This window comes from Rhineura floridana, chromosome 14 (assembly GCF_030035675.1).
Source record: "Rhineura floridana isolate rRhiFlo1 chromosome 14, rRhiFlo1.hap2, whole genome shotgun sequence".
NCBI lineage: Eukaryota > Metazoa > Chordata > Lepidosauria > Squamata > Rhineuridae > Rhineura > Rhineura floridana.
Window position 1 is genome coordinate 27,063,878 of NC_084493.1, and position 23,055 is coordinate 27,086,932.

General features: G+C 40.7%; 2 protein-coding genes across 21 annotated transcripts in view; one reads left to right on the forward strand and one right to left on the reverse strand.

The window, feature by feature from the left end:
* NRG4 (neuregulin 4) overlaps positions 1 to 19,539 on the reverse strand; it is a 165,476-nt gene extending 145,937 nt beyond the window's left edge. For all 7 annotated transcript variants that reach the window (XR_009759064.1, XR_009759063.1, XM_061596050.1 and 4 more), the window contains exon 1: positions 19,338 to 19,539. The gene's annotated coding sequence lies outside the window, so the exon portion shown is untranslated. The remainder of the gene's footprint in view (positions 1 to 19,337) is intronic.
* Positions 1 to 23,055, forward strand: part of TMEM266 (transmembrane protein 266) — a 169,857-nt gene that overhangs the window by 53,255 nt on the left and 93,547 nt on the right. For 3 of the 14 annotated variants that reach the window (XM_061596029.1, XM_061596028.1, XM_061596027.1), the window contains exons 2-4: positions 2,031 to 2,267; positions 6,167 to 6,273; positions 14,887 to 15,088. The exons of 2 other annotated variants lie outside the window; for them this stretch is intronic. The gene's annotated coding sequence lies outside the window, so the exon portion shown is untranslated. Of the gene's footprint in view, positions 1 to 2,030; positions 2,268 to 6,166; positions 6,274 to 14,886; positions 15,089 to 20,907; positions 20,961 to 23,055 lie in introns of those variants that run through there. 9 more of the 14 variants (XM_061596033.1, XM_061596034.1, XM_061596030.1 and 6 more) reach the window with 6 other exon arrangements.

A 23,055-nucleotide genomic window follows, 5' to 3' on the forward strand; every position in this document is an offset into this window, starting at 1 on the left:
TTGCTCTCCTGTGGGATCATTCCCTAGTAACTGTAATAATGATTCCAATCTCCAAGGTAATGAGACTCATAGGATATAACACTTTGGTACAGTTTCTTCAGATAGAAGATCAAAGCATACTAATAATAGGCTAAAAATGGGAGCAGTTTATCAGATTATTTTGCAGTTCAGCTAAGAACTGAATGTAAATCATGCAGGCTCAACTAGGCAATTCTGTGTTTGTAATGTGGAGAATTAACGAACAGGAATTGGCAAGAACATAACAATATCCTTGCTAGATGTGAGGAAGAATCCATCTAGTCTAGCACTCTCTTTCCAGCACCGGCCAGTAGCAGGCTCCTGGGAAACAGGCAAGCAAATGCTAATTGTTGTAAGCTGCCTTGATGTGTTTCTATGAAAAGTGTGGCTTATAAATACTTTAATAAATAAATTTTTAAAAATTGAGGGAGCCATCCACTGTTTGCTCCTGGATTTGATGACTGACTGGAGGTGCACCACCGCTAGAAGTGCCTTTTATCAGCTGCGCTTCGTATGGCAATTATGACCATTCCTGGACCAGGAGAGTTTGACCACAATAGGCAGGCATTGGTGACCTCAGGACTGGGCTACTGCAATTGCACTCTATCTGGGGCTTCCCTTGTGCTTGACCTCCGGAAGCTACAGTTAGTGCAGAATCCTGCAATAAGAGTTAGTGCAGAATGCTGCAATAAGGACCCTGTTAGCATATGACATCTCTATTCAGAGAACTGCACTGGTTGCTGATTTGTTACCAAGCCAGGTTCAAGGTGTTACTCTTGTTATATAAAGCCCTTAACAGCTTGGGACCATTTTACTTGTGAGACCACCTTACCCCATATGGGCCTACTCCACCACTTCAGTCTGAAGAATTGGCACTGTTACAGACGCCACATAATACTTGTTCTGTACTTATAAGAAATTGTTCTTTTAGTGTGGCAGCACCTATGCTTTTGAACGTTTTGCCTGTTGACATCAGGCAAGTGCCTTCGCTGTACTTTTTTCAGCACTTGCTTAAAATGTTTTTGTTTTAGATAAACTTATCTAGACACATAGCTGCTGATGTTTTTTAATCTTTTTAGTCGGCTCTTTTTAGTCATTTAAAAAATCTTTTGTTTTTATTGATAATTTTAATGTTTTTGTAAACTGCTTAGAGGTTTATAAATTTTGTTAAATAAAATTAAAAAATGGAGGTTTTGTCTTAGCGGTGGTGGCCGATTTCCTTGGATAGAACTACCCTCCATGAATTTATTTATTTATTTATTTGTTATTTCATTTATATCCCTCCCTTCCTCCCAGCAGGAGCCCAGAGCGGCATTCATCTAAACCTTTTAAAAAATATATGTGCTAGTGGTTATTACTATAGTTTTTGACAATTAATTCCTTAAGCTGTTATGTGGAGGTGTCCCTGAATTATTGCTTTGAATCCGATATCTTGCTCTTCAACCTCACAGAGTTCCCTCAAGTGGTTAACAAATTATGTATTAGGCTAGATGAAGGCTTGTAATGGGCTAGAAGGTAAATGGCCTACTCCAGATGGGTTCATGGTCCTCATGAAACAGTAGGAGCTTGGGGTTTCTCCTGGATTTTTAGATGGCCTGGAGTCCAGCTTTTCCAGCATGTCAGTTGCATCCTCTCCATGATCAAGATCTGCCCCCCATGATTCATGCCTTCGTAACCTTTATATGGGATTACAGTATTAAATTGTTTTTCAATTTAGTTTTCTCCTTTCTCTTCTCACCCTCTTTTATATATAACCTCATTGCTTTTATAGTTTTACTTTTTAATGGAATTTGTGTGTGATTGTTGTGAGCTCTGCTGGGAACTCCAGTCAAAATGTGGGATGCAGATCTAATAAACAAATAAATTAGAACAGATTTCAGTAATTTATTATGCAGAACTATCTCGAAACTTCAGTTGGCCCTAGATGCTGTGGGTAGAATTTTAAGTAGTATAGGCTGCATGGACTGTGTAATGCCAGGCCTGCAAGATCATTGATTATCTGTCTCTTTCAGGGCTCATTTGATCATTTTGATGTGGGTGTCCAACCCCCACCCCACCCCGGCAAGGCACACAGCTTAAGCCCACTCCTCTGAAGAAGCTCTTTCTGCCATTTTCTGTCTTTCACTCTCCCATGCCTTGAGATGATCTAAGGAGGCTCTCCTGCACCTAATTTTTGCAGAAGCTGGCTTTAAAGTCAAGAGCTTCCTGGGTGTAGCTTTTTAAGTTGACAGAATCCTTGCTCATTAGAGGTAAGTCTCTTTAGTGGTTTTCTTTTTAATCTTGTTGTTGTGGCAAGATTTTAACTGAGTAGAGTTTAATAGGAGAGCTTCTGTTTTTAATTCTTGCCATATTCATTTTCAGATTGTTATAGTGGAAGTAGTAGTAGTATTACGTTTAGATCCCACTTTCCTCCAGGGAGTTCAAAGTGGCATACCGATATGGTTCTCCCCCTTCCAATGTTATCCTCACAACAGCCCTGTGAGGTAGGTTAGGCTGAGGGACAGTGACTGGCCCAAGGTCACCCAGTGAGCTTCATGGCCAAGGGGGGATTTGAACCCTGGTCTCCCAGGTCCCAGTCCGACACTCTAATCACTCCACCCCACTGGCACTCATTTTCATTTACTTTATTTTTTTAGTGAGCCACTCAGAGAACTTTGGTTACTGAGTGGTATCTAAGTTTGATAAATGAGATAAACATGTGTACATGGGAATGCTTCATTTTCTTTGTCCTGAACCTGTTGCCCATCAATTTTTATTAGTTCAAAGGGAAGAATTTCCCCCTACACTGGTAAAAGGTGTGAGCAAAACAGGAATATAAATACGAGTGAGAGAACAAAGCTTTATAAGGAAGGGATTACTTCTACTATTTCATTGAGCATTTGAAAGCGTCAAGTGGTGATTCTAAGGTTACTGCCTGTAAGAACAGTTCCATTTTTAAAAATTCTGGCATAAAAGAGATGGCTAGGATGTAAAGAGCACTCCTGTAAATATGCATTCAACTGAGTAAAAAAAACCTTTCTATGCAATTTAGGAGGAATTTAATGGAGTACTCTTCTCCTATACGCAGACAGTCCGGACTAGTCCTTATTCAGTTGAATGTTGTCTCGTCTTCTTCCCCACCCAATGAGAAACGTAATATTATTATTATTATTAAATTTTATTTATACCCTGCTTTTTGGCCAAAGGTCCTCAAGGCAGCTTACAAAAAAAAATAAACATAATATGTGATAATGAATTTGATTCGTAATAGTTTCTACAATTTTATGATAGTTTCTTCAGCTACTGCTCTTGCAAGGAATACTGTTGGCTGTTTCCATGATGTGTTTTTACATGTAGGAACATAGGAAGCTGCCTTATACTGAGTTGGTCCATTTAGCTCAGTAAACCATCCTTGGCCATTGGCTAAGCTGGCTGGGGTTGATGGGAGTTGTAGTCCGACAATATCTTGGGACCCAAGGATGACGAACAGTGGTCTGCACTGAGAGGTAGTGGCATTCAGGGTTTCAGGCAGGGAATCTCTCCCAGCCCTACCTAGAGATGCTGGGGATTGAACCTGGGACTTTCTGCATGCAAAGCAGATGCTCCGACACTGAGCTTCAGTGGTATTTACACCTAAATAATTATTCATTGGATTGTTGTTGTGGCATTTGGTTGAATATGGTTGTGAATCCAGGTCTTCCCAGCCAAATTCCAACATTGTCACCAGCTTTTATCAGATCGTTATTCTATGAATCTCAGGTGATCATAAAAAGGATTTTGTGTTATGCTATGTATGTACTGCTGCTCTTTGTGGGAGGTATATGTTAGTGATATATAATAGATCAAGATAGCTGCTTTCAGGGCTCTCCTTGGTGTGGCTATAGGAGGTGTCCCAATGAGTTCCTGAATGTCAAAATGTATCACTGTATCTCTGAGTGTTAAACAGTGTCATTCCAAACTGTGGTGTTATAAGGGAACATGGCAGCCTACCTGTCTGCCAGTTGCAACATGTCAGTGCTGGTTAAAGCAATGGGGAGACTTTGTTATAAAGCAAGAAGGGATAGGGAAATATGTAGCTGTCACTGGTTTTACTAATAAGCCCCCTGCCTCTGAAAACTTGGTGACTTTCTCCTGCTCCCTCCCTCCAAGAAACTTGCCAAAAATACCCTTCCAAGTTTTGCAGTCCTGCTGGTTAGGGCTAATGGGAGTTGTTGGCCAAAACATTTGGAGGGCACCAGGTTGTGAGAGGCTGGCCTATAAACAGTGAGTAGAGGATTTTTAAAATACTCATTTAATATTTTTACTATCGCTTGTAAGAGAATAGCAACTCTGTCCTTGCAACAAAATATTGATCTAGTTTTCACAGAGCTCTCTAATTTCTGTGCTTTCAAAAACTATTATTCCTTCTAGCTTCATTGCTTCTGTTCATGTATTACCCAAGTAACTAATGAGTCTATTAACTCCAGTTAGGCTTTGCTAATTGTGGCATAATCAGGTTTTCACAACTTAGGTTGTGAACTCATGGGGACTCATGGGGACTCATGGGGTCTGAACTGGCGGTGACCGACCAGGAGAGAGACCTCGGGGTTGTAGTGGACAGCACGATGAAAATGTCGACCCAGTGTGCAGCAGCTGTGAAAAAGGCAAATTCCATGCTAGCAATAATTAGGAAAGGTATTGAAAATAAAACAGCCGATATCATAATGCCATTGTATAAATCTATGGTGCGGCCGCATTTGGAATACTGTGTACAGTTCTGGTCGCCTCATCTCAAAAAGGATATTATAGAGTTGGAAAGGGTTCAGAAGAGGGCAACCAGAATGATCAAGGGGATGGAGCGACTCCCTTACAAGGAAAGGTTGCAGCATTTGGGGCTTTTTAGTTTAGAGAAAAGGCGGGTCAGAGGAGACATGATAGAAGTGTATAAAATTATGCATGGCATTGAGAAAGTGGATAGAGAAAAGTTCTTCTCCCTCTCTCATAATACTAGAACTCGTGGACATCCAAAGAAGCTGAATGTTGGAAGATTCAGGACAGACAAAAGGAAGTACTTCTTTACTCAGCGCATAGTTAAACGATGGAATTTGCTCCCACAAGATGCAGTAATGGCCACCAGCTTGAATGGCTTTAAAAGAAGATTAGACAGATTCATGGAGGACAGGGCTATCAATGGCTACTAGCCATGATGGCTGTGCTGTGCCACCCTAGTCAGAGGCAGCATGCTTCTGAAAACCAGTTGCCGGAAGCCTCAGGAGGGGAGAGTGTTCTTGCACTCGGGTCCTGCTTGCGGGCTTCCCCCAGGCACCTGGTTGGCCACTGTGAGAACAGGATGCTGGACTAGATGGGCCACTGGCCTGATCCAGCAGGCTCTTCTTATGTTCTTATGTTCTTAGGTTGTGAAAACTTCATCATGCCCCAATTAGCAAAGCCTGTTTCATGTGCTTAAGCAATGGAGAAAATCAATAGCTTTATTTTAATATTTTAGTTCTGTACAGAGAGATAGAAAAACACTATACATTTGAAACACAATTCAAGCACATTTTGGCAATGAAAGTGAGTTTAAACATATGTTTCCTCAACTCTTTTTAGGAGAAGAGAAATAAGATTTTAAGTCTTAGATACAGTCCATAAACTAATTGTGAACATACTCATATGAGCCTGGATCCTTATGTAGCCAGAACAGCATCCTCACAAAAGGGATATATTATTTATAAGGTTTGCAGAAATGTAAAAACAAAAAAAAAGTTAGAAGAAATATTCCAGGGACACCCCCCCTCCAAAATAGCCCAATGAGAACTGAGGATGCTCAGGGGCTATGTGGTACTGATTGAGAGAGGGTAAAAACTGAAAACCTGAAAGAGGGAATAACTGGTGACTGGAACCCTAAACAAGAGCGCTCTACACAGCAGCACTTTGAAAATTATCTATTGTCAGTGGTAGGAATGGGTGAATCTGTCTATTTTGGTGTCTCATTTCTCTAATCTTAAGTTCAGTTCTCCACATTTCCATATCAGTTTGCAGTTTTAAATTTTTTTTCATGAAAATTAATCAGCATTTTAATGTGAATTTCTTCTACTACACAATTTTTGCAAAGCAATTTCCCCTAATATAATGCATTTTGTATGTTGTTTTCACTAATATGTGAATTTATGTGTATGCTTTATCCTAGAATATGCATTTATGTGGCTGGAAAACTGCACTGCCATCAGAGAAGAGTGAATTTTGAAAGAAAGCTATGTTTTGGTTCATGTTGTGTTTTGAAAAAGAGTGAATTAGGTAGGTTTGTCTTTAAAGGCAGACGGAATCGAATTTCTCCCCATCCTTAAATAATAGTAGAGGTGGACATAAATAAGGGACTTGGGTAACATTTGATTACACTGTGCACATTATTTCTGTCTAACACTATTTATTCCTGCCCAGTTTTACTCTGTGTGTTTCCTTTGAACTTGCTTGTTCTTTAAGATCTGCTTCAGAGGTACTTCCTTCCCTTTCAGAGATTAAGTATCCAGAAAAGGGCCTTTTCAGTGGGGGTACCCTAGCACTGCAAAACTCTCTCCAAATAGATTTGTGTAGTGGCTTCTCTGTTAGTGATTAGGTCACATGTTAGGTTTTTTTTTAATTCTCCAAGGCTTTTAAGGCTTTTTAAGTGACTGACCATGCTGTCTTGTCGGTAATCAAATTTTGGATTGTGCTGCTACTTACATCTACAGGTTTTAATTTTGTATCTTTTTAACTTTGGTAACATTTTAGTCAAGATGGTGTATAAATACATGCCCTGAAAAGGTGTGTGTTTTAGTACACATAATACTGCACATGGGAATGTCCCATGGAGATGTGTAGTCAAGTGGAATTGGTCTGTCTGACTGGGGGTCTCAGAGAGAGAGAGAGAGAGAGAGAGAGAGAGAGACCCTCTCTGGTGTGGGTTTCCATTGGAAACTTGGCCGGAGACAGTGATGGCATCTTACAGATCAGGCACAGAAACAAGAGGATCTAGTCTTTTACATTCCATACTTTCCAGTTGGCAGCTTGAAAGCAAATTGTGTGCCTGTTTTGCCACCCCCGTTTTTGAGCAAAAATAATTGGCACTTCACCTTAAGTATACTGAGTGACACGGGCAATCAGACCTCTCATGACAGGGTGTGAGCTTATCCCTAAGTCCAGCAAAGTGGAATTGCATCTCCAGGCATAAGCCACTGAGATCTTCCAAAGCGCAAGGCAAAAGATGAAATACCACATTTTGATTAATTACTTGGTCTAGCCTGGCAAATGCTATACCATATGGGGCACCAGGATGAAGTAACTGTGGCTGTTTGCAAACACGAAGCCTTAAACATCAAGAATATTTGTCATCGAGAGCTAAATTGCAGAACAAGTTGCATTGGAAAGAAGATTGCTGTAATTCATACTAATAGGGTGACCTTGTGTTATTATGCAATTGGCCTGTAAGATACACATTTTGAGCTTCACATTCATACAAATTTAACACATCTTTTCTGGAAGTGTGCCCATAATGTTAGATGGTAGAAGCTAGATTATTTCTAGGTTGCTACAAACTTCATTTTCAGGAGAGTAGCTTTTAATGCCAAGCTTTTGCTTCCTGTTATTGGATTTGACTTCCCTGTTCTGATGGTGGTGGTGAGAATGCTTAAGCCTAGTCATAACTAAAAAATAACCCTTCATATAATGTTGGAATCTTTTTTTTCCTAAAGTAGCTTCAGGTCAGTGTTCTTTAAATGTAGTTTATAAATGTGTGACTCTGGAAAGGCAGACCTGGGTAACTTATCTGGGTAAGATATAGGCCATATGTGACTTGCATCCTATAGCATTTTTTAATGGCATGCATTTTTTTGGTTGAGTATCCCAGTCTTTAGTTTAAATTGCTTAAATGAGAATGTCACAGCAAGAATGCTTTGAAAGGATTGGCACCAAGAGGGCAGGTAAATAGAATCTCTTAATTTTTAGTAATATTTTCCCAAGTGTGTGTTTAACAAGCGTCTATATCGGAAACAGGCAAAAGGTAAGTTAGGATTTACTGGAAGATCTCTGGGTGACTTGAAGCATATAAGCAAAGTTTTCTGACTCTCAATAGTTAACAATATTAAAGGGGGGGAATCTCTGCCATGGGTTGGTGTTGTGCTAGTTATTTATCAACTTCAGTATTCTGGACTGGTAAAATAGAAGTATTAATTGTTGGACAGGTCTTTGTGCAGCTCCCCTGGCAGTTCTCAAATTTTGTTTTCAAATCCCATATCTATAATAACTCAGACCTAGATTTGTACTTGTGTATTCAGGTTACCTTTCTTTGTACAGAAAGCAATTTGTATTCAAAACACTGGAGAAAGCACTTTGAATCTGAACTGCTTCTCCCAGCCTCCTCTATGGACTTTCCAAAGGGGAATTCTAGTGCAGCTAATCCCAGCTGATTGTCCTGCTTCTGACTGTGCAGGATTGCCTTCAAGCACTGACAATCTGCTGATGGTGCTTACAGAGAGCCCTGCAGAGCTGAAGCCCAACAATCAGCTGATAATCTGGGCTTCAAAATGCCTTGCAAAGGGCTTTGCAGATGCCACTGATCTGAGGTGCCTGCAAATTCCTTTTTGGCCCAGCCATGACTTTACCTGTCCCATGCTTAGCATACATATGATGTCAAGTGTAGGGCAGATGGATGTGGCTTGGCCAAAATGTCTTAGTATTTTTATTATTTTATTTATTAAATTTATGTCGTACCTTCCTCCTAGAAGGAGCCCAGCACAACAAAGAAAAGCACCAAAAGCACTTTAAAACATCCTAAAAACAAAAGACTTTAAAACATATTAAAACAAAACATCTTTAAAAAAAAAACTTTAAAAACATTTTAAAAAGCAGTTCCAGCATAGGACGGAGACTGGAATAGGGCCTCTACTTAAAAGGCTTGTTGAAAGAAGGTCTTCAGTAGGTGCTGAAAAGATATAGATATGGCACCTGTCTAATATTTAAGGAGAGGAATTCCAAAGTGTAGGTGCGACAACAGTAAAGGACTGTTTCTTATGTTGTACGGAGCGGACCTCCTGATAAAATGGTATCTCCAGGAAGCCCTCACCTGCAGAGCGCAGTGTTCAATTGGGTATATAAGGGATAAGGCGGTCTTTCAGGTATCCTGGTCCCAAGCTACATAGGGCTTTGTTCATCAAAACCAGAACCTTGAACTTGGCTCCGTAGCTAATGGGCAGCCAGTGCAATTCTTCAGCAGCAGGGTAACATGTTGCCAATACCCTGTTTCATTGACCAGTTGCGCCACCACATTTTGCACCAGCAGCAGCTTCCAGACTAACCTCAAGGGCAGCCCCCACATAGAGCACATTAGAGTAATCCAGTGAATGGACATCAGTGGTCAGACTATTCCAGCTGTCTTACCAGCCAAAGATGGTAAAAGGTACTCATAGCCACTGAGGTCACCTTGACTTCTAGCGACAAAGATGGATCTAGGAGTACCCCCAGACTACAAACCTGCTCTTTCAGAGCGAGTACGACCCCATTCAAAGCAGGCAATTGACCAATTATCTGAACCAACCCACAGCACCTTCATCTTGCTAGGATTCAGATTCAGTTTATTGGCTGTCATCCAGCCCACCACCGAGTACAGGCACTGGTCCAGGGCTTGCATGGTCTCTCCCGATTCAGATGTTACAGAGAAATAGAGCTGGGCATCATCAGCATACACTCCCCCTGTCCTCCCTCTGATAAAGGTCATCCAGCAGAACAACCAAGGCCGATTCAGTCCCATAACCAGGCCTGAACCGAGATTAGAATGGTCTTAAGAACTGACATAGTGCAATGCCTAAGTATGACAAGGCCCTTGTTTGGATGTAATGAGAAAACCATGGGTTTCCTGTTATGTCTGAACTGAGCTAAAGTAAATTCAGTTAGTGGACATTAAATAGCAGCTGTCCTTAAATTCATATGTGTGTATGTATATATGCATACAGTATATGTGTATATGTATATATGTAATGTGACAGATTCATTCATGGAGGAACTGTGTGATGAAGAACCAGAAATTTTAGAATGTGAGGTGAAAGCTGCTCTTAAAATACTTGGAAGAAACAAATCACCAGGAACAGATGGCATACCGATAGAGTTGCTACTAGCTACTGAGACTGAATCTGTCCAAATTTTGACTAAAATCTGTCAAGAAATATGGAAAACTAAACAATGGCCCACAGACTGGAAGCATTCAATATGCATCCCAATTCCAAAGAAAGGGGATCCCAGGGAATGCAGTAATTATCAAACTATTGCCTTAATATCCCGTGCAAGTAAAGTAATGCTCAAGATTCTACAACAAGGCTGTTACCATATATGGAGCGAGAAATGGCGGATGTCCAAGCTGGATTTAGAAAAGGAAGAGGCACCAGAGATCATATCACAAACATATGATGGATAATGGAATGGACCAAGGAATTTCAGAAGAAAATCACCCTGTGCTTTATAGATTACAGCAAAGCCTTTGACTGTGTAGATCATGAAAAACTATGGAATGCTTTAAAAGAAATGGGGGTGCCACAGCATCTGATTGTCCTGATGCGCAACCTCTACTCTGCACAAGAGGCTACCTCGGAAAGGGTGTGAGACGGGTGTATTTTATCACCTTATTTATTTTATCACCCTATTTATTTAACCTATACGCAGAACATATCATACAGAAAGCAGGATTGGACCAAGATGAAGGTGTGAAAATTGGAGGGAGAAATACCAGTAATTTAAGATATGCAGACGATACCATACTACTAGCAGAAACCAGTAATGATTTGAAACGAATGCTGATGAAAGTTAAAGAGGAAAGCACAAAAGCAGGACTACAGCTGAAGGTCAAAAAGACAAAAGTAATGACAACAGAAGATTTATGTAATTTTAAAGTTGACAATAAGGACATTGAACTTGTCAAGGATTATCAATACCTTGGCACAGTCATTAACCAAAATGGAGACAATAGTCAAGAAATCAGAAGAAGGCTAGGACTGGGGAGGGCAGCTGTGAGAGAACTAGAAAAGGTCCTCAAATGCAAATATGTATCACTGAACACTAAAGTCAGGATCATTCAGACCATAATATTCCTGATCTCTATGTATGGATGTGAAAGTTGGACAGTGAAAAAAGCAGATAAGAGAAGAATCAACTCATTTGAAATGTGGTGTTGGAGGAGAGCTTTGCACATACCATGGACTGCGAAAAAGACAAATAATTGGGTGTTAGAACAAATTAAACCAGAACTGTCATTAGAAGCTAAAATGATGAAACTGAGGTTATCATACTTTGGACACATAATGAGAAGACCTGATTCACTAGAAAAGACAATAATGCTTGGAACAACAGCAGGGAGTAGAAAAAGAGGAAGGCCAAACAAGAGATGGATTGATTTCATAAAGGAAGCCAGAGACCTGAACTTACAAGATCTGAACAGGGTGGTTCACAACAGATGCTGTTGGAGGTCGTTGATTCATAGGGTCGCCATAAGTCGTAGTCAATTTGAAGGCGCATAACAACAACCACATATATGTAATGTGATAGAAGCTGCCATATTCTCTCCCTTACCTTTTTATTTTTGATAAATGCTAGTGACTGGATAGTCTTGTTATTGATGTTTGTTTGTTTTTGTATGATATATTATTTCAACAGAAAGGATCCATTAATACATATAGAAGAACAAAACACTCAGTTCTTGGAGATGTGTTAACTTGAAGTGTAACAGGAGTTATTAGTTTCAAGATTAATATAGTTAAGTTTGAACATGCATTTCTCTCATTTCTTAACTGTTAGAATTCTGGTTTCTTTCAAAGCTCTTTCAAAGTTGTATAAATCTTGTCTGTCTCAAAGCAAAGAAGGATAAATAGCTTCAGGCACAAATTGTTTGATTTTTACCTGTTTTAATATATTGAGAGCTTCCGTGTGAAAATAATGATGGACTTGACCTCTATATTTTCACAAGTGCAGGTGTAACATATTCCATAGGGATTTTCTCCCCATGTAGAAATCACTATGTTCAAATTTTCAACCAAACATTTTCACCTAAAGATTTCCCAGCTCTGTTTCTTCATGTACGTTGCCAGATTGATCCTGGGATGTCTCTTTCAGAACACCTTTCTGCATAATTCCGCTTGTGTCTGAATGAGATCTATAAAACTGGGGTTCTGCAGTGGAAGATATCTAAGCATGCTTCTGCCATTCCAGGGGTTTGAATGTGGAATGTAAGACCTGCTCTTCTCCCAGCAAGAACTCCTTCAATGTCAACTGCCTAGTAAACAGCCACTGCCTCAAGGTGGCTGTTGAACAGTTTAGAGAAGGCTGGATGGGGATGCTGTATTCTCCTATAGCTTATCTGGGAGCAGAGGATCTAAGAGGTGGAGAACATGCTTGAAAAGATGTTAGGGTTAGTTGGGTGGGATGGGGGTTAGTCCTTCTCTGTTGACAACATAGGGAGCTTTCTTGGGTAGGAGATGAGGCTTCTCAGATGGGTGAGAGCAATTGAATGGGGTCACTGGAATGACTCAAACTTTCCCACTTGTAAAATCCATCTCTTTCTTCCTTAGTCTGAATCTTCAACAGTGAGCCTTACTTGGAAATTCTTTTTAAAAATAATTATGGAAAAGACTTCCGGGAAGGGTGACTTAGCCTGTGCCTGCTTTTGAGACGGGCTCCTGCCTCAAAAGAAGCTTATTCAGATATATCAGTCAGTTTTTTCTTTTTTTTTTGACTGATTAAACTTCTCCCGGGTAGGGAGAAACGAAGAGATTAACCTCAAAGCCTATTTTTGTTGGGACGACCAGATCTCATTAATTTATGGGACGAGGTCCAGCCGACGAAGGTGGGACGGATTTTCAACAGCAAGCTCTATCTGTTAAAGCGAACGTTCATCTTATCTTCTAAGAGAGAACGCACTAACAGGCAAGCACCCTTCTTTCTATATTTTTCTTTTACTTGACTTAAATTGTTGCTGTTTAAAAGAGATTTGCCAGATTGATCGGTTTTTGACATCTCACTGGGGAGCCATAACTTCTCTCTGCTACGCACTAATTAATAGCTTATCTCTGTTTTTGTTGCAAAAAGCTGTCCTGGATTTGCATTCTAAAGATATACACAGAAGAGGGATTTCTATTCCAGATTTTTATTTTGAAAAATATTATACTGTTTTGAGACTACTCTCTTTTTGGTCTATTTTATTTTGACGAATCTGTTTCTTGACGATTGCCATTAATTGTTTCGTTCCTGGGAACTGCATTTTGTTTACTTAACTATGGAGAGATAAGGCTGTCTGCTCTGTTTATACTGTGATGTCACCAAGTTTGGAGTATTAACCCAATTGTTGCTGAAATAAGAAGTGGTTTTCCTATATTTTTCTTTTAAAATGGCAATTAAGAAAGTGGCTGAGAATCTGGAAATAACTATGTTTCAGAAAATAATGGATGAGATTGAGATAATGAAAATTGAATTGAGTAAAATGAAGCAGGAGATTAAAGATATAAGGGTCCCTGTGAGAGAGGTGACCCTGGAAGGGGTCCCTGTGAGAGAGGAGACCCCGGAGATTGGAACAGGGGTCCCTGTGAGAGAGGTGACCCTGGAGACTGGAACAGGGGTCCCTGTGAGAGAGGAGATCCCGGAGATTGGAACAAACGTGGAACAGGAACAAGATTTGGAGTCTATGGACTTTAGAAATAAAATCTATTGTTTGGAACTCAATGTTATCTCTGAAGAAATTAATGAAGATTCTAGAGATAAAGTTATCAATGGCATGGATAATCTTCTGGACTGGAATGATGTGATGGAGCCCAATATAGAGAAAATCTATGGAATTAACTGCAGCCATGTGACAATGGAAAAACTTTTAAGAGATGACCCAGTGTATTTTGAAAAAAAGAACAGAGATATGATTTTACAGCAGTATTTCAGCAGCCTGTTCAGAATGGATGGCAGGAAGGTATTTGGGGTGGAGGTAATTCCCATCAGACTCTTACTATATGACTGTGGCTTTGACGGCAGGATTGTTATGGAATACTGATAATGGAAGATTGGATATTGAAGTTGCTGGACTTGGCAGGACTGCTGAAGATGGAAGACGGAAAATGGAACTAATAGAGATAATAGAACGGTGGCTGCTGGGATTGCTGAACCTAGCAGATTCTGATGTGATGGATTAATTGAAATGTTTATTTTGACTGTGGTTATGACAATAAGATTATCATAATTAGTAATGAGATGGATTGATCGATATGCTTATCTGGAAAAAAAAAATTGGTGGATATATTTCTTGAGGAATTGAAACCTCTCTTTGACTTTTTGTGGAGAGAGTGGGGTGATGTATATGAGATTTGATGATTAAGTAGGATAACTACTGGAGGAAAGTGATTTTGTAATGTGACTTGAGAGACAGGATTGTTGTATATTGTAGACTTGTAACTGATTTGATCTTTGACAAATGGGAAGTCAATATTTTACTCTTTATTTTTTATTTTTGTTTTTTTTTTCTTTTTTTCTTTTTGTTTGACTATTTTTGATTTTGTTTTTTGTCTTTGAATGTTTTGTGATTTTGTCTTGTATGTTTTGTGAAAATCTGAATAAAAATTATTGAAAAAAAAAAAAAATAATTATGGAAAATACAAATATTTGGGGACAGAATAGGATCAAGTATAAAGATCAAGAACTTCTGTGAAACATTATTTCTTTTGCTAATATTTTCCTTAAGGGGTGAAAAATGCAGAGCTATGGTGGAACTTGAACTCAGGTTTTCTATCCCAGTTTTATGGAGACGAAATTAAACTTAAATACTTGCTGTGCTCCCCTAACTTCCAGGGGCATTTTCATTCAAAAGATGCACAATGTTTGCTTTCCTAATGGCATGTTCTGTTCTGTTTCCAGGTATGAATGGATATTTGTTTATCACTGGAAATCTACTCTTCTATTAAATGAAAAGGGCAGCACAGAACTTCACAGTGGCATAAGGGCTTCAAAAGTGTTCCACTTTAGATCAATAGATGGCAGATGTATCCTATGACTAATGGAATCTTTCTGCAGCATTAGGTGAGATGCCTGAAGCCAAGGTCACCACTTTGGTGCAAAGGTATGGTAATCTATACGTCTACTGGGGCCAGTAATACTGGGTTTCATTTTTTAAAAATTCTTGGGTAATTCCCTGCAGCTCTGGTTTATGCTTGCAGAATCTGAAATATCCTTTTGACTACATTACCCAAGTTTGCAAATCACAGTAAACCATCATTAATGGTTTACAGTAAATGCATCTATCTGAGTTGTTTGTCCCCTCTCTGCTAGTGTAAGCAAACCACAATCTCTGGCATAGCATTATGTCTGAACCAAAGATCATGGGTTTTTTTCTCCAACAAGCCACAGTCCATAAACCAAGAACAAACTGGCTACCAGTCATGGTTGGTAGGAATGAAAGAAACCGCGATTTCTGATTTGGATGTAATGCTAAGCCAGGGATCACAGTTTGTTTTCTCCCAGTGTGGGCCCCCTGAAGCAAAGCAATTACTATTCACTTATGCATGGTAAGCCATGCAACTTGCAAACACAGACATTTTTTGTGGCAAAGAGTAGTGGAAGGGAAGAGAAGGGAAAAGGGAAATGAAGATGAAACTCTCTGACTGCTATCCTAATCACAGATTTTAGATCTGAATTGGAATATGCCTTGATGTGTCATGCTTAACAGGGCCATCCTCTTAAGAATCCATCTTCCATGTCTTAAGACTGTAGTTGTCTCCCAAATGCTGAAAATATTCCTTTCCTTTAGCTGTCACTCAACAAGTATGTATGTGTGCGCGCATGCATGTGCATGGAACCTGTATACAATCCTTTCATTATATTTATCCCAGGGTGGTTTATGAAGTGGGGACTGTAGCTTAGTGGTAGATCATATGCTTTCCACACAGTTTTAATCGCTATCTCTCAGTTTTAAAAAGATCAGGTAATAGGTGATGGGAAAGATCTCTGCCTGGCACTGTGAAGAGCTACTGCCAGTCACAGTAGACAATCATGATCTAATCTGACGTGATATAAAATGCCTTCTAGTGTCCTCAGAGATTTCGTTTTACACCTCCCTCAATAGCATGAGCTGGAAACCTCATAGCAATTACTGCTGCTGAGGGTGTTGTACTTCCTGTCCAATATGGCCAAACACTGCAGGTGGAGTAGAGGCCAACTCTCCACAGAGCCTTAGCTCAATGGAAGCTATCTACCTAGAGTCACTTCTCACACTGCAGCAGACAGGCCCCTATATCTTCAATCCAGATCAACTGCATCTCTTCTGTGGCGTAAGAAGGTATTTTGGGTATCTGAAAATACAGTAAGATACGCTCCTGAAGGCAGGTCCAGATGACATGCTTGCCAAGTTGTCACCTCTCCTCTTGCTCCAAAATGCAAATATCTTTCTACCAACCCAGGGGGTGGAAACACAAGGATCCATCCTTGCTTTAATGTTTGATTAGCCCTTAGTCTTACAAGTGTATTGAGTAAAGGAGGCTAATTCTACTGCATCTGGATACTTTGAGTGTAACAATTTAATCATGAGCTACAATTTGAAATCTCGTTGTTTTGTGTGGAAAAGGCAGAGACCACACTTAAAGGGGGGGGTTCTCTCTGTGGTTGGTATTTCTAAACGAGTTCCTCTTGTCTTTTAGCCTGAAATCTTACACACGCTTACCCAGCGGAGAACGGTCACTCCAATGTCAGTGGGGCAGTGAATCCACTGTTGCACCTTGGACAGCTCCTTGAAAGTTCGGACTAAAATCTAGAGCAGATTCACTGCCCACTGACATTGGGGGCACTGGTCTCCACTTCAATTACCTGGGAGTAAGTCCTATTGAACTCAGTGAGGTTTGGGCTTGCACTGTTAACATATATCCACAGAAGGCAAAGTGAAGCACTAGCATAGCTCTTGTAGCTCCCTCACTAATTTTAGTGTGTGCATGATTTTAATAAGTGTATCTGCTAGGTCTATAGCTTGATGTGTTATTCATCTAAAGTATTCCACTGCGATAAATTTCTTTCTTGTTGACTATTTTATTTGTTTTGTTCTTCTTATTTGTCTAAACTGCTCTTGTGGTTTGTACTGCTGCTTTTTATGACATGTTTGTTTTGTTGACTTTATTGTATTAATTTTAATTGTCTTCTGGGGATGTATCAAAAAGTGGACTATACCGTTAAATAAAATTATTTAGTAACTGGAGTTTTACTCCACCTTTCAGAGCACTCTCAGCAGCTAACAATGTAATTAATAATAATAATAATAATAATAGTAATAGTAATAGTAGTAAAGCAATATAATTGGGAGATCAAAAGCCATCAAAACATCTAAAAAGTGTTCACTTGGCAGCAAAAGTCTATAAGAGGAAGAGGTTAAGGCAACTCTAGGAGCCCACAATCTGGGTGCTACCACAGAGAAGGCCTCTTCCTTGGTTTCCCACCAACAACACTTTGGTTGGTAGTAGACCACCTACACACAGAAGAGCCTCTCATGCTGATGGCTGGAGACATGCAGGATGATATAAATTATTTCCTTAAAGTATCCCAGCCTTAAGCCCTTATAGAACTTTAAAGGTGATATCCTGCACTTGGAACTGAAATGAATCTGCAGCCAGTAAAGCTTGTACGGAAGTAGAGTCAAAATGCTTCTTGTGGCAGGATTTTATATCCACAGAGGTTTCTGAATGCTCTTCACTGGCAGCCCCATGTAGAGCACATTGCAATAATACTGTAGACAAGCATAAAAAGAATATTCCTGGAACCTTTGCAGATCTGAGATTTCTTTTCCTGCTCAAGTCTAGGACTATGAATTAGGGTTATCTTTACAGAATTGTCCTGTTTGTTTTCAGGTGGGGAGTGGAGAGATACGGGGCACTTCAACTGAGATTTATTTTTTTTCTATATGAGGCAAGGGTGGGGAATCATTTTGGCCAAGAGGGCAGATCTTTATTTCCCCCCACCTCATGGGTCAACTACAATAGGTGGTCAGTGCCACCAGCCTGTTAAACATCTGCTGCCATGACATCAGGCAACTGATAGGTGACCTATCCCACCCACCTGTCAAAGTTGGCCCACAAGGTGGGGAGAAGGGTTTATTTCACAAGCATATTCCCTGTGGCACCAAATAGCATAGAATGCTCTGCTTACCATCTGATGCGTGGAGGATCCATTCCTGCTCTCTGCAGGGGTCTGCATCTCCAGTATGTTCCCCACAGGGAATGCATAGGGGAGCAGCACCCTGCCTGATTGAACCTCACCCATATGCTGACATCACCTAGTTACATCAGCTAGTTAACAGGTGGGGATGGTTTGGGGGAAATAACCTTCTGGGCCAAATCGGATCCCCTGGCAGAGCAAGATTAGCCGATGGGTTGAAGGCTCCCCATCCCTGATAGAAGGAAATTTCTCTCTTCTCTCACTCTCTACCCCCACCCCTGGCGACTCTTGGTAAAGCATCCAACTTCTTTTTTTTTTTTTTTTTACTCAACCATCTTGTTGCTGTGTTGGGGAAAGTAAACATGCAAGCTTTTAAACTCTATAAAACTCATATTGCTGAAATATTGTTTTCGGGAATGTGAATAAGTGCATGCATGCAGCTAGACTTCTGCAACCTACCCATGACATACAGAGGACTCTGTTCAGCAGCAGAGAGCATATTGGCAGTCAAGAGACCTTGGCCCAGAAAGTTTAAAGTATATGTCTCCCATCCTCCCCCACTTCTCACTGAATGCATTTCCATGGATGAGCACAGATGGAGTGAGACACTGTCATCAGAATTCTTCGTGCACTCTGTAAGCAGTAATATACAGAGGAGCATTCCAGAACTTTTGTTATCTGCACAGTTCTAGCATTCCAAAGTTCTTTCCGAAAAAAGACTACAATGTTTGCATTTCAGCTGGACTGTGTGCAGTTGCCTCTGCAGTTGCATCACAAAAAGGGCTACTCTCTGCTGAATGATGATAATAATCACCAGTCAACCCTACATGCTTTGAGCCACAATCTTGACAGCAAGCAAAGCACATTTTATATTATAGTGGAAAACCACAAGACTTCTGGGGACATCAACTTTGATCAGTTTGGCCACAAAGCTTAAGAGATGCGCGTTAAAAGATGTGCAAACAAAAAGCCTGTAAGGAAAAATGTCTGGCTTGTTTCCTGTCTTGGCCCTTCCCACCCACCCTTTTTTCAAAACAAAGCAAAACACTCTCATTTCATTGAGAAATGAAGGTTCCAGCAAGCTCTCATTTTCCATGCTGCTAAAATCTGCAAACCCTTCAGTGTGTCCTGAAATAAAATATCTATGTAGTAATGTGAAGACCTTTTGTACTCACACAGAGGTGGCGATTCTCCTCCTGGATCCCTCACAGGGTACAGATGGAGAAAGCCAGTCAAGTGCTCAGGCAGTCAAAACATTCTTGTCTGTATAAAGTGCTGACCAAGTCTTGTGGTGAAGAAACCACAGGAGAGAGTATTATCTGCTTAGGTTCCTTTTCAGTCATATCCTCATGGTAGCTTCTGTACCGTGTCCCTCCCCTTTCCATTGTCAGGGAGGGACCTGTGTTTCCCAGCATTGCCTGTGCAACACCCCTCTGGAGTGCAAACAAAAGATAAGAGCAGAAAAAAAACACTCGCTTCTGATAGTGGAACCTCCATTTACTTCCATTGTGTCGTCGTATATCAAAAACATTAGATCATCTCATAACTTGCTGAGCAATTTGCAAATTACTTATTGTTCTTACCATTGATTTGGCCCCATGAGGGCTCTTTTTAAGTATTGTGGCACTTGGCTCCCTGTGCTTCTTCCTCCTTGGTTTTCCTTCTTTTCACAGCTCCCACACCCCTTGTCACTATCCGTGTCCTTTCACCTAAGGGCATTTGGACTCTGTGCCCTCCCAGCCATCAGTGAGTTTGGTGTAGTTTGTTAAAGGACCTTTTAGGGTTGTTTCTCCCTCTCTGTGCATGGAATGACAATGCTGTCGCTTTACATCTACGAGCAGCTGCAGAGCATGGGAATAAATCTGGCATCATTTCTTTATACTGCTTGAGCTTGAAACACCTGTTGTCTCAATCTAATAAATATTTGGATAATCATATTTCCCTGGCGTGTCTGTCTGTCTGTCTCTTCTGTGTGGCGAGTGCCAGTCAGACTCTAACATTGCTGTCACAAGGAGTCTCCCCATACTTGTTCCACTTATCTTGTCCCTCTCTTTCTTGAATGGGCTGTAGCTGGGTGGTGGAATGCACGGTCCTGCAGGCTTGAAGCAGAGTAAATTGGGCACCAGAATTTGGAAAAACTCTTTTTCTTCTTAAAGTGACACTTTTAGCAGGTGTACACTGGAGATTTAATGGAAACACAGTGACCCCTGTAACTTAAGAATCATTTTATTTTAGGGACACATGCTCTGAAAAATCACACTACAGGATCCTGGGGTTAATTGCAGTTCCTCACATTATGCTTTTTGGGGTGTACGCACAGTGAAATAGACCCATGCATCCCCCTGCACTATAGGAAGTGGTTACAAATGAAACCTCCAAGGAGTCACTAAAACTGTAAGGTGGAAAGTAGTCTGGAGATCCAGAAAAGTAGAGTTTGAGTCTTATTGCTATTTTCCAAACAGACAATTGGGACTCTCAAGTAATAAAGCCATTGACTTGGGAAATGGAGGCGCAAGTAACAAACATTTGAGATTTATTTATTTAAAAAATGTCTTACCTTGGAGTTCTTGTTATCCCTGGTGGCCTCTAACATTCATGGCTCTAATCACGCTCCCACTGTCTTTTTTGTTGTATTTGTGAGTAGTTCAGGACAAATCTAGTTCACAGGCGTGAAGATTTGTAGGGCTGTGGTCAAGGCATGTGTTGAAAGATTCTTGGCATAACTTTGACATCTTCACATTGCAGATGTTGGGAGACCTGTTCAGTTGGCATTGTTTGCTGCCCTCCCTTTGCAACAGGTAATGGGCCTTTAGAGCAGTAGTTTCTAAATTTTGGAACCTTCTGCCTGATGAAATGAGAAATGAAGATCTTTGCTTGGATTTAGAAGAGGCTGCAAAACTTTTCCTTTTCTGACAAGTTTTTGGTTTGTTTTCTGTGGCTTGTGTATTTATATCATTTTACTGTTCTGTATTGATTACTTTGTTTTATATCTTGTTCACTGTTTTGAGCACTTGAAAGGCAGTTGATAAATATCTAAACAAATTTGATCCGAGCTGCCTGTGAGGAAAGGAATGCACGTGAGATTAAGAATACTGCCAGAAAATAATCATGGGAATCCTGCCTTTATTCACCATTTTTTCTTAAAGAAATATGCACAGATTTACTATCTCTCACTGGATATTTTTATGACCAAAGGGAAGGAAAAGGGAACTATACAAAACTTTAAAAGAGACCTATGAAGAACCCTTTTTGAGTTCCTGCCTCCCCCAGATTAATATAGTTTATTGGCATGCCTCTATTCAGCCTGATATTGTATTTAGACAGTTTCCACCTAACTTCAAGGGAGTACCACTTCCTCGTTAATCTTTTAGGTCATAGAAAGACCTGCTGATAAATGAGCACAATTTGAGTAAAAGGAGTGGCAATTTCACAATAATAATGTGTAGTTTCCTCCAATCCTGTTAGGTTTGCCTGGGTGCAGAAATGAATTGGACAAGAGCCAATACCGAAGCACAGTCCAGACAAGATTGAGGCTCTGGTTTGATGGGTAGTTAATCTACCCGGGTTAGTGGTGGTCACTCTCTGCTGGATGTGGTTGCACTCCCCATGAAGGAATAAGCTTGCATTCTGGGAATGCTCACTGATCCATCTTTGTCATTGGAGGCACAGCCTGCCTCTGTGGCATGGAGTGCTTTCTCCCATCTTAGACTTCTGTGTCAGTTTTGACCCTACCAGTGATAGTCTGGTCTTGGATGATTACTATAATGCATTATATGTGGACTGCCTTTTAAACACTTTTTTTTGGAAACTGCAATTAGGCAGAAATGTAGCTAAAAGGTTGCTAACCTGGATTGGGCATTATGATCACATTATGCCTGTGTTTTGTCAATTGCCCTCAGTTCATTTTGGGGTTCCATTCAAAATGCCGGTTTTGACCTCCTTCATGTCTTGGGACCAAGATTTGGGACTGCTTGTCTTTACAAGTGTTCTGGCCACCCCTGTTGAATTTAAACTGGTGTGATTTTCTCCATTATGTTTAATGTGAAATGTCATCTTTGAGTGTTTCATAGATCAGCTTACAAGTTATATAGGACTCTGCATCTCTACACAGCATAATCACGTATGGCTACCCAAGCTAAGACATTGTCGCAGGAATTAGACATGCCCTGGGAGACCCTTTAAATAGGCTCAGGGCAGGCTGTCTATTTGCATGGGAAAGGTTTCTCTGATTGGGACTGCATGAACAACCGAGCACTCCTTCAAACAGGTTGAAAAGTTGATACTATCTGCTGGTACCTGTGCATCAGCTGGCGCATTCTTGGCAATTGTAATGGTACTTCAGTCAGATCCTCCTCTAACACTGCCTCTGGTTGAGCCTCTGATTCTTCCTTCTTGGGAGGAGCCGCAGGTGGTGATGGCTCAGGGGACAAGGCAGGGCTGAGGGGTGGGACAGGAGCTGGCTCAGTGTCACACAGTGCTTCAGTTGTAATTGGAACTACAGGGGTGGAGTTGTCACCATCTAAACAGCTGGCGCCTTCTCCTGTTTCAGCCCTCTTCTTTGCTGTCCACTGGGTTCCTCTCCAGGATCCCATTCTCTTTCCTCCTCTGAACATTCCACCAGGAGTCCTCCACAGGGCCCATGACAACATGTGCCTGCCAATATGTGAAGTTCTTCAGTGGAGGCTCTGTTTCAGATGCTCTTTCCATGTAAGGTGCTATAGGGGAAAGGGCCTGCTCACTAAAGTCTCCCAGACTGTGGGATGCTCTCCCCAGGGAGGCTTGCCTGGCACCTGCCTTGCTATCTCTGCCAGCAGAGATTCAGCAGGTGCCTTATGTTTTAACTTGTAAGTGCCTGCTGAAAATCTTTCTGTTCTGCCAGCCTTCTGCAGGCAA